This window comes from Leopardus geoffroyi, chromosome C3 (genome assembly GCF_018350155.1).
Source record: "Leopardus geoffroyi isolate Oge1 chromosome C3, O.geoffroyi_Oge1_pat1.0, whole genome shotgun sequence".
In the NCBI taxonomy this organism is placed as follows: Eukaryota; Metazoa; Chordata; class Mammalia; order Carnivora; family Felidae; genus Leopardus; species Leopardus geoffroyi.
The window spans coordinates 72,212,289-72,225,171 of NC_059338.1; the positions used below are offsets into that span (position 1 = coordinate 72,212,289).

Here is a 12,883-nt window from a genome sequence, read left to right on the forward strand (position 1 = left end):
CACACGTGGGCACCCACACGTTTAGTGTATGTGTGCACGAGGGCCCCGGGCCATGCGTGTTTACCCAGCAACCACGGCTCTGCCCTATGGCGCAGCTGCAGCCAGGGAGGCCGGAGGTGGGAGGGTTCCAGAGGACAATGGGAGAGTGTGGGTTCGCCGGCACAAATGGGGTTACCGAACCCCTCCAGGTGCGGGGTCTTCACGACAGAGCTTTAGTCTCCGGCCCAGCTCTTGCGCACGGAGCCGACCCGGGGCCCGCCCAAGGGTAAAACGCGGCTCACTTCACCACAGCCATCCGGGTTCACATTCACGGCAGACCCGCACCGCGCCACGCACACAGATGTGACAGTTTGCATGCCTGCACACACATGCGGGCAGCGTGCACGGCGCACATGGACACAAACACGCTCGCCCGTGGCCGCGCACCGTGCGCCGGGGCACGGGGGCCGGGCGAGCCGGGAAGAGCCAGGTGACGGGGCCGGCCCGAGACGCCAGCGAGCGGCCCCGGCGGGCGGGCGGGCGGCGGGGCGCCCGGCGGGAGGGCGGGGCGGCCGGGGGCTGCCCAGGATGGGGCGGGCGCGGGCGGGCGCGGAGGAGACGGAAGGGGCGGGCAGGCCGGCGGGCGGGCGCGGGCGCCCTCTCCCGGCCGTCCGGGGCAGCGCGCCGCCCTCTGCCACCGCCACCGCAGCCCCGCGCCGGCCGCCCGGCCCCGGCCGCGAGTTTGTCCCCAGGGGGCGGGCTCGGGTCCCCGGACCCGCTCCGGGAGGCGGGGCCGGCCAGGGGACGAAGGCGCCGCGCGAGTCGGCCCGCGCGCGGCCGCTCGCCCGGGGCCTGCCGGGGCCGCCTGCCGGCGAGGCCTCGCAGCCGAGTGTCCGCAGGCTCCCCGCTGCCTCGGGACCCGGCCGGCCCGGACGCCGCAGCCCCAGCACGCTGCGGGCCCAGCGCGTTGGATCGCGGGACGAGCACCAGGGGCCTCGGCTGGAAGGGCTCCGAGAGCACAATCCGTGCTCCCATTGCACGGACGCGGCCGCCGAGGCCCGCGGCGGGCCGGGGCCCGCGGACAGGGGAAGGGACCTGGAGGGCTCGGCAACTTAGCCGTGTCCGCTCCCCGCCCGGGGTCGGCGGAGTGCGGCGTGAGGCCGAGGGCAGCGAACCGCCCGGTGTCCGCCCCCGCGCGGGAGCGCGGCGGGGACAAGCGCCCTTCTCCGGGATGCGAGGCAGAGAACGCCCCGCTCGAGCCCCCAGCGCCGTTCCCGCCCGCGGAGCCGCGCGCCGCCGGGGCGCATTCCCGCCGGCCTCGGGCTCGGCCCCCCGGCCGCCCGGGCTCCGCGGCTCGCGGGCCGTCCCCCGCCCCCCAGATGCACGCGCAACAAGTCTGAAAGCAGCGCGGAGGAGCAGCGAGCGAGCCGGGGAGGAAGGCGGCGGGCTCGGCGCGGGGCGCTCCGGGATCCCCGAATGCGCGCAACGTCCGCCTCCAGGGACCGGGCGCGGGTGGCGGGTGCTCGGGTGACTCGGCGGGCGGCCCACGTCCCCTCCCTGAGCTGCGACTCTGCGCGGGCGGGGGCGCGCCCGAGAGCCCCCGCCCCTCCTTCGGCGGCGTGACCTTGCTCGGGTACTCAAAGCCGGACCCGGCGGCACCCGGCGTCCGGGCGCAGAGTTTCTCCATCGCCCGCGGTCGAGGAGGGAGCGGCTCCCTCCTCGACCTCCTTCGCCGCCTCCTCGGCTGCGGGGGTCGCCGGGGAATGGAAGTCTTCAGGGTTCTAGGAGACGCCATGGCCGCTGCTCCAGACCCCAAAAACCATATATCACCTCCCGGATGCGACAAGGGACCCCAGGCTCCGGTTCCCCCCCCCCCCCACACTCCACCGCCCGCGCGGCCGCTGCTCAGAGGGGGTGTGTGTTTGTGTCTGTGGGGGAGGGCACCAACGATCTCCTTGGGTCCCGAGGGTGGGGTGGGAGAGCAGACCTCCGGGCCACCTCCCCAACACGTCCGCCAAGAGGCTCTTCTGGGGCGGGGGTGCGCGCCCCCTGCCCTCCCACGCGCCTTCACGCCTTTCAACTCCTCCCGAGTTGCAGCTAAGGAACCCCTGCCCCGGACCCGGGGGAACCGGGCGTGATGGGGAGTGCGCCGCAGGGAAGGGTGCTAGGGTGGGGTGGGTTAGGGCTCGTCAGGTCCCAGCCTGGGTCCTCGCGCTCCAAGAAACTTGGAAGCCCAAAATAAAAGTGGGAAGGGTAAGGTGCCCAGCGGGCCGGGGCCTGGCTGCCAGGCTGGGCTCTCTCTCTGAGCTGCCTGGGAAGTGACCCAGCAGGAGCCGCTGGTGCTCGGCGGAGGGACCCGGGCTCAGAGCCGCAGCCTCGGACTCGTCCTCCCGGCCGCCTGGCTCCCGGCGATTCTCATCTTCGCCGCCCCCTCCGAGGCAGGCCCGAGGCGCGCGTTGCCCGGCCCAGGGGGCCACAGGGACCCAGGAGAGGGTGTCTGACTGGGCCCGGCGCCCCCAACCTCCCCAGGAGGGGGCAATGCTCATTCCTCGAGGCAGCTACGCGCGGCTCCCAGAGAGAGCAGCCGCGGCAGAGGGCCGGCGGCCTGTGTTCGCTGGGGATGGGGACCGACCGAGGAGTGCCGGGCGCCTCGCCTCGCTGCCTCGCAGGGAGAGGGCGCAGGGCAGACCCAAAGTTCGAAGCGGCTTATCCGCGCGGCCTGTCCGAGCGAGTGGAAAAGAAGACGAGAACGGAAAGAGCCAGGTCGTTTGTGTTGGGGGGGGGGAGGTGGTGGGGTGGTGGGGGGCACTAGGGTAGTCCTCAGACGCTTTTGGGTGGGGGGAGAGAGCCTCCGGGGGTCTCCAAAGCCAGCACCGGTCTAAGGGTGAGGGCTGAGGGGGAGCCTGGAGGCTTCTCACGGCCGCCCGGGGGCTCTGCGTGGGGGGAGGACACCTCGGGCCCCTACACTGTCTGTAGGGGGCTCTGAGGGTGGTGAAGGGAAGGAGGGACACACAGGGGTGTCTCTCCTCGACCTACCTGGGTCTATGTGTGGCCTTAGGGGTCACATCTGGGTCCCCAAGACCCCTGCCAGCATCTGTCTGTGTCGGGGACACAACGGGAACGCCTTCTCCAGCCTGCCCCGGGTCTGTGCATGTGACGGGGAGGGATGCCTTCCCCAGCCCAGCCTGCCAGGCTGGCCAGGCTGCGTGTGTGGACTGGGGGGAGGTGAGCAAAGCCAAGGAGCCTCTACTACGTCCAGGGTCGCCCCCTCCTCAGCCCGCCGGGTGCGGGCCCGCAGAGACCTGCCAGATTCCCTGGCTGCCGCTGGAGGAGGCAGGGGGCTTGGGGGGGGGGGCGTCCAAAGTCCCGAGCTCCGAGCGCAAACCTCGGAGCTGCGAAGCCCCAAACGGCGAAGTTAGGAAGTCCGGGCGCCCGCCCCTCCCCCGACCCCCTCCCACCCTCGCCGCGCCCCCGGCCCCCGGCCCCCGGCCCCCGGTCCCCGGCCGGAGTCTTCCTTACCTTCCTCAGTAGCAGCGGCACCGCCGGCGAAGACTTGATCCGGCGAGTTGCAAATCCCCAGGAGCGCCCCGCGTCGCCGGCGGCCGAGCCGGGCGCCCGACCCGAGGAGGGGGGGGGGGCTCCTTCCTCCTGCCGCCGCCGCCCCCGGCCCGCTCCAGGCCTAGCCGGACGCACCCCGGGGTGCCCCCGCCGGCGCACGCAGGCCCCCTCCCCTCCCCCCCGCCTGCTGGAGCCCCCCGGGCGCCGGGGGGTCCGGATGCCCGGGCTGCAGGCGATGCGGGGCTCGCGGGCCCGGGCCCGGCCAGGACGCGGCGCGGCCGCCTGTGCTCCCGGCTCGCCGGCTCCGCGCTCGCTCCGCCGGGGCCGCCGCCAACGCCGCGCCCGCCGCCGCCGCCGCCTGCGCCCGCCGCTCCCTCTCCGGCCGCCGCCGCTCCGCTCCTCTCGCCTGCCCCGCTCTTCTCGCCTTTTTTCCCCTTCCTGAGGGGGGGGCGAGCCGAGCCGAGCCGGGGGCGGGGCGGCGAGGGGAGGAGGAGGAGGAGGCCGAGGACGGGGAGAAGGAGGAGGAGAGAGGCGAGCCGCTTCCCCCCACCGGGCTGCCGGCGCTCCCCAATCTCTTGCTCTCTGAAACTGGATCCCGAATCGGGAGCCAGAGACTGCATTACGGATTACATCAGGCTTTATAGAGCTTCCAGATCACACATTAGAGGGGAGCGCGAGCGGGGGGCGGGGTGTGGGGGAGGGGAGAGAGATAAGGGGGGGGGGGTACGGATAAAATGCACACACGCGCGCACACCGAGGAAAGCCCAGCTCCTGCCCCAGGCAGAAGGAACGCCAAGAGTTGGGTCTCTGCTCTCTGTCTCTTCCAGGAGCCGAGGAGTGGCTAGTCACCGCCTGGTTGGTGGGTGGGTGGGTGGATGGATGGATGGATGGATGGATGATGGGTGGGTGGATGGCTGGGCGGGTGGATGGCTGGGCGGGTAAGTGGATGGATGGATGGATGGATAGATGGATGGATGGATGGATGGGTGGATGGATGGATAGATGGATGGATGGATGATGGGTGGGTGGATGGGTGGGGGTAGGGTAAGTGAATGAATGCATGACTGGGTAGGCGGGTGGATGGATGGGTGAGAGTGTGGATGGGTGGGTGTAAGGTAAGGGAATGGATGTGTGGGTGGGTGGATGATGGATGGATGGATGGTTCAATGGTTGGATGGATGAGTGGATGGGTGGATGGACAGAGGACATATAGGTGGAGGCAAGTTGTAGGGGCTTGTGCATAGACAATACGGGCACATGGAAGGAAGGATGAGGTAAGGGGGTGTAGAGGAAGGAGGTGTGTGGGAGGATGGATGGACCTGGAGCCCGGAGAGGCGGGCGGGATGTGGAATGGAAGGGTGGAGGGCGGGTGCATGGAGGAAAGAGGCAGGAGAGTGTGGACTGAGAGATAGGCGCATAACCAGAAGCACGGCGGCGTGGTGTGCGTGCAGGGCTGAAGAGGTGGCTGGCCTGTGAGGGTTGGCGGGGAGGATGCACGGGGAGAGTGGGTGGTCGGTTGCATGGAAGGAGAAAGGAGTTATGGGCAGAAGGTGGAGTCAGAAGCACGGACACTGGACCCCGTCCAGAGCATCAGAGCGGGGGAGGGCCGACTGGTACTGTCCAGGTTGGGTCTGTCCAGTGTGTGCTCAGGGGACTCCTAAGAAACACTGAGGGAGGGGCCTTGGAGAAGAGCCAGAGGCGGCGGGTCTGGAAGCAGGCCACCGTCGAGCCAGCGTGGCTGCCCTCACTCACCTCTCGCCATTCTCACCCCACGCCCATCCTCCTTTGACCTGGTGACAGTGGGGACGTCCTGGGTCTATATTTGGATTCTGTTTTCCATAAACTGAGGGAAGTGGCCCCTTTAGCTGCTTTATCTTCCACCTTAAAGTGTCCATAACCCCTCTTCTCCGGGGACCTGTAGCCAGTTACCGACAGGGGGCCTCTCTAGAATGAAATCCAGAGTCTTGGAGGAATGACCTCAGGGAAATTACTTCCAGATTCTTCTCTACTGGGATGCTACTGCCTCCCAGCTCCTTGCTCTTTTTATGCAACTTGTGGTCCACTCTGAATGCAAGATCCTCTTTGACTCTGCTTGAATACTCAACACTTTACACACCTTACCGTCTTAGCACTTTACCACTTGTGTTTCTGCCGTCCAAGCCCACTCTCTGGTGCAGCTGTCTGCTTTTCTCAGCAGACTCAGCGGGACACTGAATCGGGGTGTCGTCATCGTCGCCACCAAACATGAACTCACAGTCCTCGCTGTTCTCGACCTGCAGGTTGGCATCCAGCCCCGTACTGTGCTCCTCGTGACCATCACCACGACCCCCGGCCAGTGCCACTGTAGCACCGTCACCGTCAGCACCCCCATCACAAGCGCCAGCCCTTGGTGGGGAGGGGGAGGGGAAGGCAATTCAAGATGGCTTGGGCGCCCAGATGGAGCGCCCTCCAGGGGTGGAGCTCTGTCCAAACCAGTCCCTCCTGCAAGGCCAGCCTGGGGCCTAAACCTCCCCTGGTCTCTCTAAGGGGCTGGTCAGGAGGGCTGCGGAGACAAAGACCACAAGGCAGCAGAGGGCCCTTCCCGGTACAACCTCCAGGCAGTCTGTGTCTTGCCTTCCCTCCCGAGGGAAAGAGCCTTCCTCCCCAAACCCTTGAACTGGGTAAAGACATGGAGGTGGTGCTGGATGGGGGGCTACCTCCGGGGCCCCCCAGCAGCGCCCGCCCAGCCTTCGCATGGCCAGTTCTCCCTGCAGCGGCCTGGCCTCCGCGTCCTCATGCACTAGCAGCCCACGGCCACCAGGGGGCCTCTGCTATTAGGCCATGAGGCAGAGCCAAGGGTGCTGGAGGCTCTGAGTCAGGATTTCAGGGGCCGCTGTGCCCACCAGCCCTTCTCCCTGCTGAGGGGGGAGGGGCAGCCGTCCCCCACTCCTCTGCTTCGGGGCCTGGTCCCGGCTCCCAGGGCAAGGTGGTGTCCCCGTAGACGGGGGCTTCGCAGGGCCATGCCAACCCCCCTCCTCGTCCGGGGACTCCTCGCCTCCTTCCCTGACCTGCCCCTTTTAGAAAACTGACCCCTTGTTCCAGTTCCCGATCCAGGATCCAGATAGTTCGCCCACCTGGAGGCAGAGAGGACCTGTACCCCTCATGCTCCTCCCCGAGGAGGGACAACAGTCAGCTTGGAGCCTGAAGATCAGATGTAGGTAATTCTGCCCATTGTCGATCGTCCCCCCGAACCCCCCCACCGGCTGTCAGCTCAATGACCTGAAATAAAGAGGGTCACATTCAACCCACGGCAGCCTCAGTTTCTCTGTTGGTGCATAATGATCTTTTCTCAGAGCCCAGACACTCCCAGATTCTAGAGCTCTGAACTGATGGCCACGTTACCAGAAATTTGCTACCAATTTACATCCAGCAACCTCTTCCTAGACCTTCGACCCTCACCACTTGCACCTGACACTGGGGGCCCTGCCACAGCTGGAAGAAACCCTGGGTGGACAGGGCAGGTTGAATACATGGTCCTCGGCTGGCGTTACCTTATCCAGCTGGAAGCCGGCTTCCAGAACCTCCTCATACAGCCCGAGGGGGCTATGACACTTGGCACCTAAAAAGCCTTCTTCATGGTCATAAACCAGTTCCTGACCACAGCCATTGACTCAGCTGAGACTCCTAAATGACTCTGAACTCATTGATCACTGACGCTGTCACATTCTGAGCCCTGACCCTGGGCACACACTGGCCCCTGACCTTGGGCACGCTCTGGGCCCTGACCCTGGTCACTCTCTGGGCCCGTTTCCTCGTCAGGTTTACGCATCCGGCTCTTGAGCAGCGAGGCTGAGCCTACCCTGTACGGCATCCCTGAGGGATGGAGAACGGATTGTTGCAGGGCTGGGAGGAACCGGCGTGGAGCCACAGGAAACACATCTTCGGGGCTTGTCCATTTCCAAGCGTGTCACCGGAGACCATCCTGGTCTCAGAGGGAGAAGTAAGGGCTCAGGAAGGGGGTTGTTTGAGGTCCTTCGGGGGGGGGGGGTGGTCTAGACCCAAGCTCACTGGCTCTGGTCCATGGTCTCTCCACCCTGCCTGCTGGGACAGAGGTGGAGTGAGGTCACTTGGTGGCAGGGGAGGAGGGGACGGCACAGGATTTCCCTCCCAGGGCATCCCGTGGTCCCTCTCCAGCTACTCGTGAACTTCGCGAGCCTGAGGCAGAGGGTGAGGGGTGGGGGCTGCGCTTGGTGAGCAATTAGCTGATTCACAGGCACGATAATTAATTGTGGAAGCAACAAGGCCCAATTAGCCTCCCAGTCGGGACAGACGCAGCCTGTGGGGCTGCTGCTCTGCAGAAATGGCCCCGCCCTGTGCCCTCGGGCACGCCCGCCCCTTCTCACCCCCAGCTGGGCCCTCAGTCCTTCCAGGCTGCCAAATTTGGGGGGCGGGCAAGTAGAGGAGCAGCTGGGGAGAAAGGGGCTCCCACCTCCCTGGGAAGGCCCAGGTTCTCGAGAATGAGGCTCAGGGGGTGCCCGGGGGCTCGGTCGGTTGAATGTCCCACTTGCCTTCGGGTCATGATCTCACGGTTTGTGAGTTCGAGCCTCGCATCAGGCTTTCATGGAGCCTGCTTTGTTATTCTCTGTACCCTTTTCTCTCTGCCCCTCCCTTCCTCTCTCTCCCTCAAATAAATAAACATTAAAAAAAAAAAAAAAAAGCATGAGGCTCAGGAGACCCCTCCTCCTGGAAGCCCTCCCTCCCTCTCAGCAGGCAAGGCCCCTTCTTGTGTTCCAGGCACGGGACAGATACTACTCCGGGACCCTCCCTGGACCCTCCTCTTGCCTGGGCCCAGAGGAGGACAGTGGCCAGGCCTCCCACTACAGAAAGGCTCTACATCCCGGGCCGGCCCAGACCTGGGCTGACAGGCAATCATCCGTGGGTCCTGGGAAGATGGTCGTGGTGCATCCTCCACGAGCCGATGTAGTTGCTGCTGCCAGACTGCAGGGTTCTGTCCCAACCGCTCCATTTTCTAGCTGTGTGACCTCAGGCGAGTTACTTACCCCTCTGTGCCTGTCTTTCTGTCAATTGGGGATGATAACAGCACCCACCTGCACGGTCTTTGTCAGGCTCAAATGAGCAAATTGCTTAAGGAGGCCTGGCACAGCCCGGGATACCAGTGGAGGTCCGAGCCCCGTTCCCCGCCTTCTCCCGCTCTTTGGTGCCCCACTTCCAGGCCAGGGCCCCGCTCTGGCCCCGCTCCTGCCTCCCCTGCACTGACTCAGTCCAGGACCCCCTTGTTCCAGCCCCTCTGGGTCAGCGGGCGTGACTGTCGCGGATGACGGCCCCCGGCCTCGCCCCACTCCAGCACCATAGAGGCGATTCGGGGACCCACCGTGGACACACCCTCAGCACAGCCCCTGGCCCCGCGGGCCCAGCTACGTGCTGGAGCCCAGGGCTGGCAGGGCAGGAACACAGGAGGGGAGAGCGCCCGCCCCTTGGAAGTTCTCCCCACGGCTGGTCTCCAGCCCTCGTGCTGTGGCCTGTGCCCGGCCCTCTGTCCGATCCCTCTCACCATCTCTGTGTGAGGCCCGGGAGAAGGCCAGGCCTGCCCAACACAGAGATCCTGGGGCAGTGTCTCACCTCACAGACCGAGGGGTCACTCGGGGGGGACGCCGGGCCTGGAGAGACCGTGGCCCCGTCGGCTAGGCACTTCCACGGACGGTGTCAGACCCGTGGGGCACCGTGGTGTGGGTGCTCAGAAGTGAGACACGTGCCCTGAGACCTGGCCCCACAGGCCGGGAGGGGGCAAGGGACAGAGCAGGGTTGGGGAAGCGAGGAGAGTGGCCAGTCCACTTTGCTGAGCTCACGTCTGTGGCCACATCTGCTCTTGTCTGGGCCGGGCGGCATTATTTCCCTGTGTTCTACAGGAAAGCCTCAGAGAGGGGAAGGCTCCGGCCACGGCCACAGAGCAGGTCCCCACAGACAGGAGGGAGGAGGACACTCAGGACCAAGTGCTCTGAAGGACTTTGTGCACACAGCCCTCAGCCCCTGGAGAGCCTGCCGGGCCAGCCACCTCTCGCTGGTCCAGGCCCGGACGAGGGGCCTGGCTGCCGGGACACCCCTGCTCGTGAGTGCCCGTGTCCCCAGGCCCTCTCTGGAGAAGCGCAGGGGTGGGGGTGGGGTGCCACGGGCAGGCTTATGTAACCCGAGTGGCCCTGCCCACTCCTTGGGCACCCCTGCCTGCCCCTGCCCTCCCTGGGGTGGGGGTGGAGGGAGGCCAGGTAGTTCCAGGCTATTTTCAACCACTGGTTCTCACAACTCTCAGTGCGAACCAAGTGCAGTTGGCGGGTTTTCCTAACACCCCCGGGGGGGGTGGGGGGGGGCCCGGGCAGAGGAAATGCAGGTCAGGGAGAGGTGTGGTGGCCCCCGCGGGGCTGCTGTGGGGCGCCTGGGGCCGGAGGGAGCTGGGGAAGCCCTGGGGCTGTTGAAGCCCCTGCAAATGGTGACGCCTGGGAAGACAGTCCCCTGGCATTTCCTCGGCAGCTGCGCTGTCTCCTTCTGCCCTCACGGGGCCATTCCAAAGCCGGAAAAACGGAAGCTCAGAGAGGTGATTCGAGCTGCCCAAGGTCACACAGCCAGGGGCTCGGACTGACCCTGAAGCTCTCACTCTGACCAGGGTGGGGCCCAGAGTCGAAGACGTGTTCTTCAAAGGGGGTCTTCAAGATTGACGGGGGGTACAAGGGGAGGGAGAGGGAATGAATGGCCCCCGGCCAGGAACGGCGCTGGAGGCTTCCCAAGCGCTGTTTCCAGCCCTCACAGCCACCTGACTGAGCCCTGGCCCTGGCCCACATCCCTGATCACAGACTGAGCCCAGACTCTGAGCACATCCTGATCCCTGATCACTGACTGAGCCCGGATCCCAGACATACACTGATCAGTCATCCATCGTGACAGACTGAGTCCTGACCCTCTAATACCCCGCTCACATCCTGGGGTCAAGCATCACCTGCAGTCATTGCCCTGTTTTCATCAAGCCCCTCTTGTGGGCCTGGTGCCCTGCCCCCACCCTCACCAGGCCCATCCCTCACCCCCCCCCCCAGACGGCGCTGGTCCCCAAAGCGGAGGCTGGGTAGACATTAGGGCCTGAGCACACAGCTGCCTTAGCTTCCCCTCCAGGCCCTCTCTTGGGGCCTGGCGAGCCCCAGTGAATGCAGGATACCAAGCAAGCCCTGGGACACCTTCAGTGGTGGAGACCAAGCGTTTAATAAACAGTGTGGTGAGCATCCGAACAGACGACCAGCGGGATCAGGGAGCCGCAGGTGGCTTCTGCACAGTCAGCGCACAGCAGGCTCCCGGAGGCACGGACTGCGAACCAGCCGCCTCGCTCCTCTTGGGGGCAGGCCAAGGTCTCCCTCGCCCACCCGGTGCCCGCCCGGCCCCCACTAAGATGGCACTCTCCCGCACATTCACAGCCTCTGCACACTCAGCACAGAGACCCAGACGTGACCTGGGCCTCCACGTGCGTCCTCCCCACACCCCACATTCCAGGCCCCGATGTCCCAGACCCCTGGCCCCACCAGGAGGTCTCACCGTCTCCAGCCGTCCCTGGGGTGGGGTCTGGTCCGGGCACCCCAGGACGCAGCCCAGCATGGCAGGTGGGTGCACAGACATACTGATCCTCATTCCCGATGGCAGACTGAGCCCTGACTCTGAGCACAGAGGGCAGTAGATACGTGACTCCACACCAAGGTTTCCCAAAGGGTGGCCGTGGACACTCGGGGGTTGATGGGGTTGACACGCCGGGGGTGGGTCCCGTGGGTCCTCATAGCCCAGAAGTCTGAGATCCACCCGGGGGGAGAATACGGGCTGGGCCTAGGTCAGAAGCTCGACCCCCACTCTTGCCCTGAACCTCCCAGCCCATCCCCATCAGCCTGGAGGTCATTTCTCCCTGCCTGCCCTGTCCCAGCAGGGCCTCCGCCGGGCGATCCTGTGTGGTGGATGGGTCCCCGCAGTGCACACTCGACGGGGACACTGACGTGCCCCACCGCATAAAGGCAACACCCCAATAAGGTGCCTCACTTCCTAGCACCCCTCCCTGAACTGTGACATGTGACTGGCTCCGGCCGATGGAGCTCCAGCCCATGGGGTCGGGCCCTCAAGGACCCCAGACTTCCCCCCTGCTTCATAAAGATGACGCCAAGCAAGATCTGGGGCTGGCAGGCCACGGACGGAAGGGCCTGGGTCCCATGTGACCGTGTGACAGAGACTCTCCCGGGATGCAGCCGCCCCAAGGAGGGGGAAGGAGACCAGGGCGTGCACGCCAGGGAGCGGGGAGCGTGAGGGGCACGGAGGCACCTGTGAGCCTGTGTCTGTGTGCAAGTGCGCGTGTGTGGGCCATGGGCCTGGCATCCACCTGGGGGCGGGGACGGGGTCCCTCCACCTTGTCCTCCCCTCACACTCCCAGAGCTGACACGGGGCTGAGGGCAGGCCCCAGCAAGGACACAGGCACTGCCTCAGGATAGCCGGCCCCTCCCAAGCAGACTGACAGCAAAGAGGAGAACGAGATAGGATGTGACGCAGACCCCACCCCCTGCATTCCTCCCCACCTAGACGCCAGAGCAGGGTTTCCAGGGCCTGGGGCCGCCAGGTAGGCAGGCAGCGCTGGCTCGGGCCGGTGAGGCCGCCTCCCTGGGCCTCCCTCCCCACAGGCAGAGTCCAGGCGCCTCCAGCCGGCTAGGCTGTCACCAGGGCGACGGGGGGGGGAGCCCCGCTTAGGGCTCAGGTGATGACGTGGGGGCTGCCTTGGCTTCTTTCCTCCCGTGTCAGCCGCCGCGGGAGGGCACCTGAGCGCAGTGCGGGGCCTGGGCCTGGGGCGCCCACACCTAAGTGTACCGCAGCAGGGGACAGGGCTGGGGGCCAGCTCGCAGGCAGCGTGGGAGGGCCTTGGATCCACCTCTGTGCAGGACGAGCCCACCTGCCCACGCACAGGAGGTGCCCTCTGCCTTGGGGCGGGCCAAAGGGCACACAGGCGGGACCTGAGCCAGGACGTGTGGCCGTGGGCCGGGCCTTCCCCGCCTGGGCCTCACTATTCCTGTGGGTTTAGTGGAAGTTGGGTCTTGGAAGCCTGGGGGGGCTCAGTCGGTGGGAACCTGATTCGATTTCAGCTCAGGTCATGATCCCAGGGTCGTGGCTTCTGTGCTGAGCCTGGAGCCTCCTGGAGACTCTCTCTCTCTCTCTCTCTCTCTCTCTCTCTCTCTCTCTCCCTCTGCCCCTCTCCCCCACTCTCATGCTCTCTCTGTCTCTCAAATAAAAACAGAAAGAAAGAAAAGAAAGCAAGAGGAAGAAAGAGAGAGAGAGAGAGAGTTGG

At 66.0% G+C, this 12,883-nt stretch overlaps 1 protein-coding gene across 14 annotated transcripts in view; it reads right to left on the reverse strand.

Annotated features, from left to right (window-relative positions):
• ADGRB1 (adhesion G protein-coupled receptor B1) overlaps positions 1-3,612 on the reverse strand; it is an 80,485-nt gene extending 76,873 nt beyond the window's left edge. For 13 of the 14 annotated variants that reach the window (XM_045453478.1, XM_045453488.1, XM_045453479.1 and 10 more), the window contains exon 1: positions 3,499-3,612. The gene's annotated coding sequence lies outside the window, so the exon portion shown is untranslated. Of the gene's footprint in view, positions 1-3,015; positions 3,123-3,498 lie in introns of those variants that run through there. The other variant, XM_045453476.1, reaches the window with a different exon arrangement.
• Between the last annotated feature and the right edge of the window lie 9,271 nt (positions 3,613-12,883).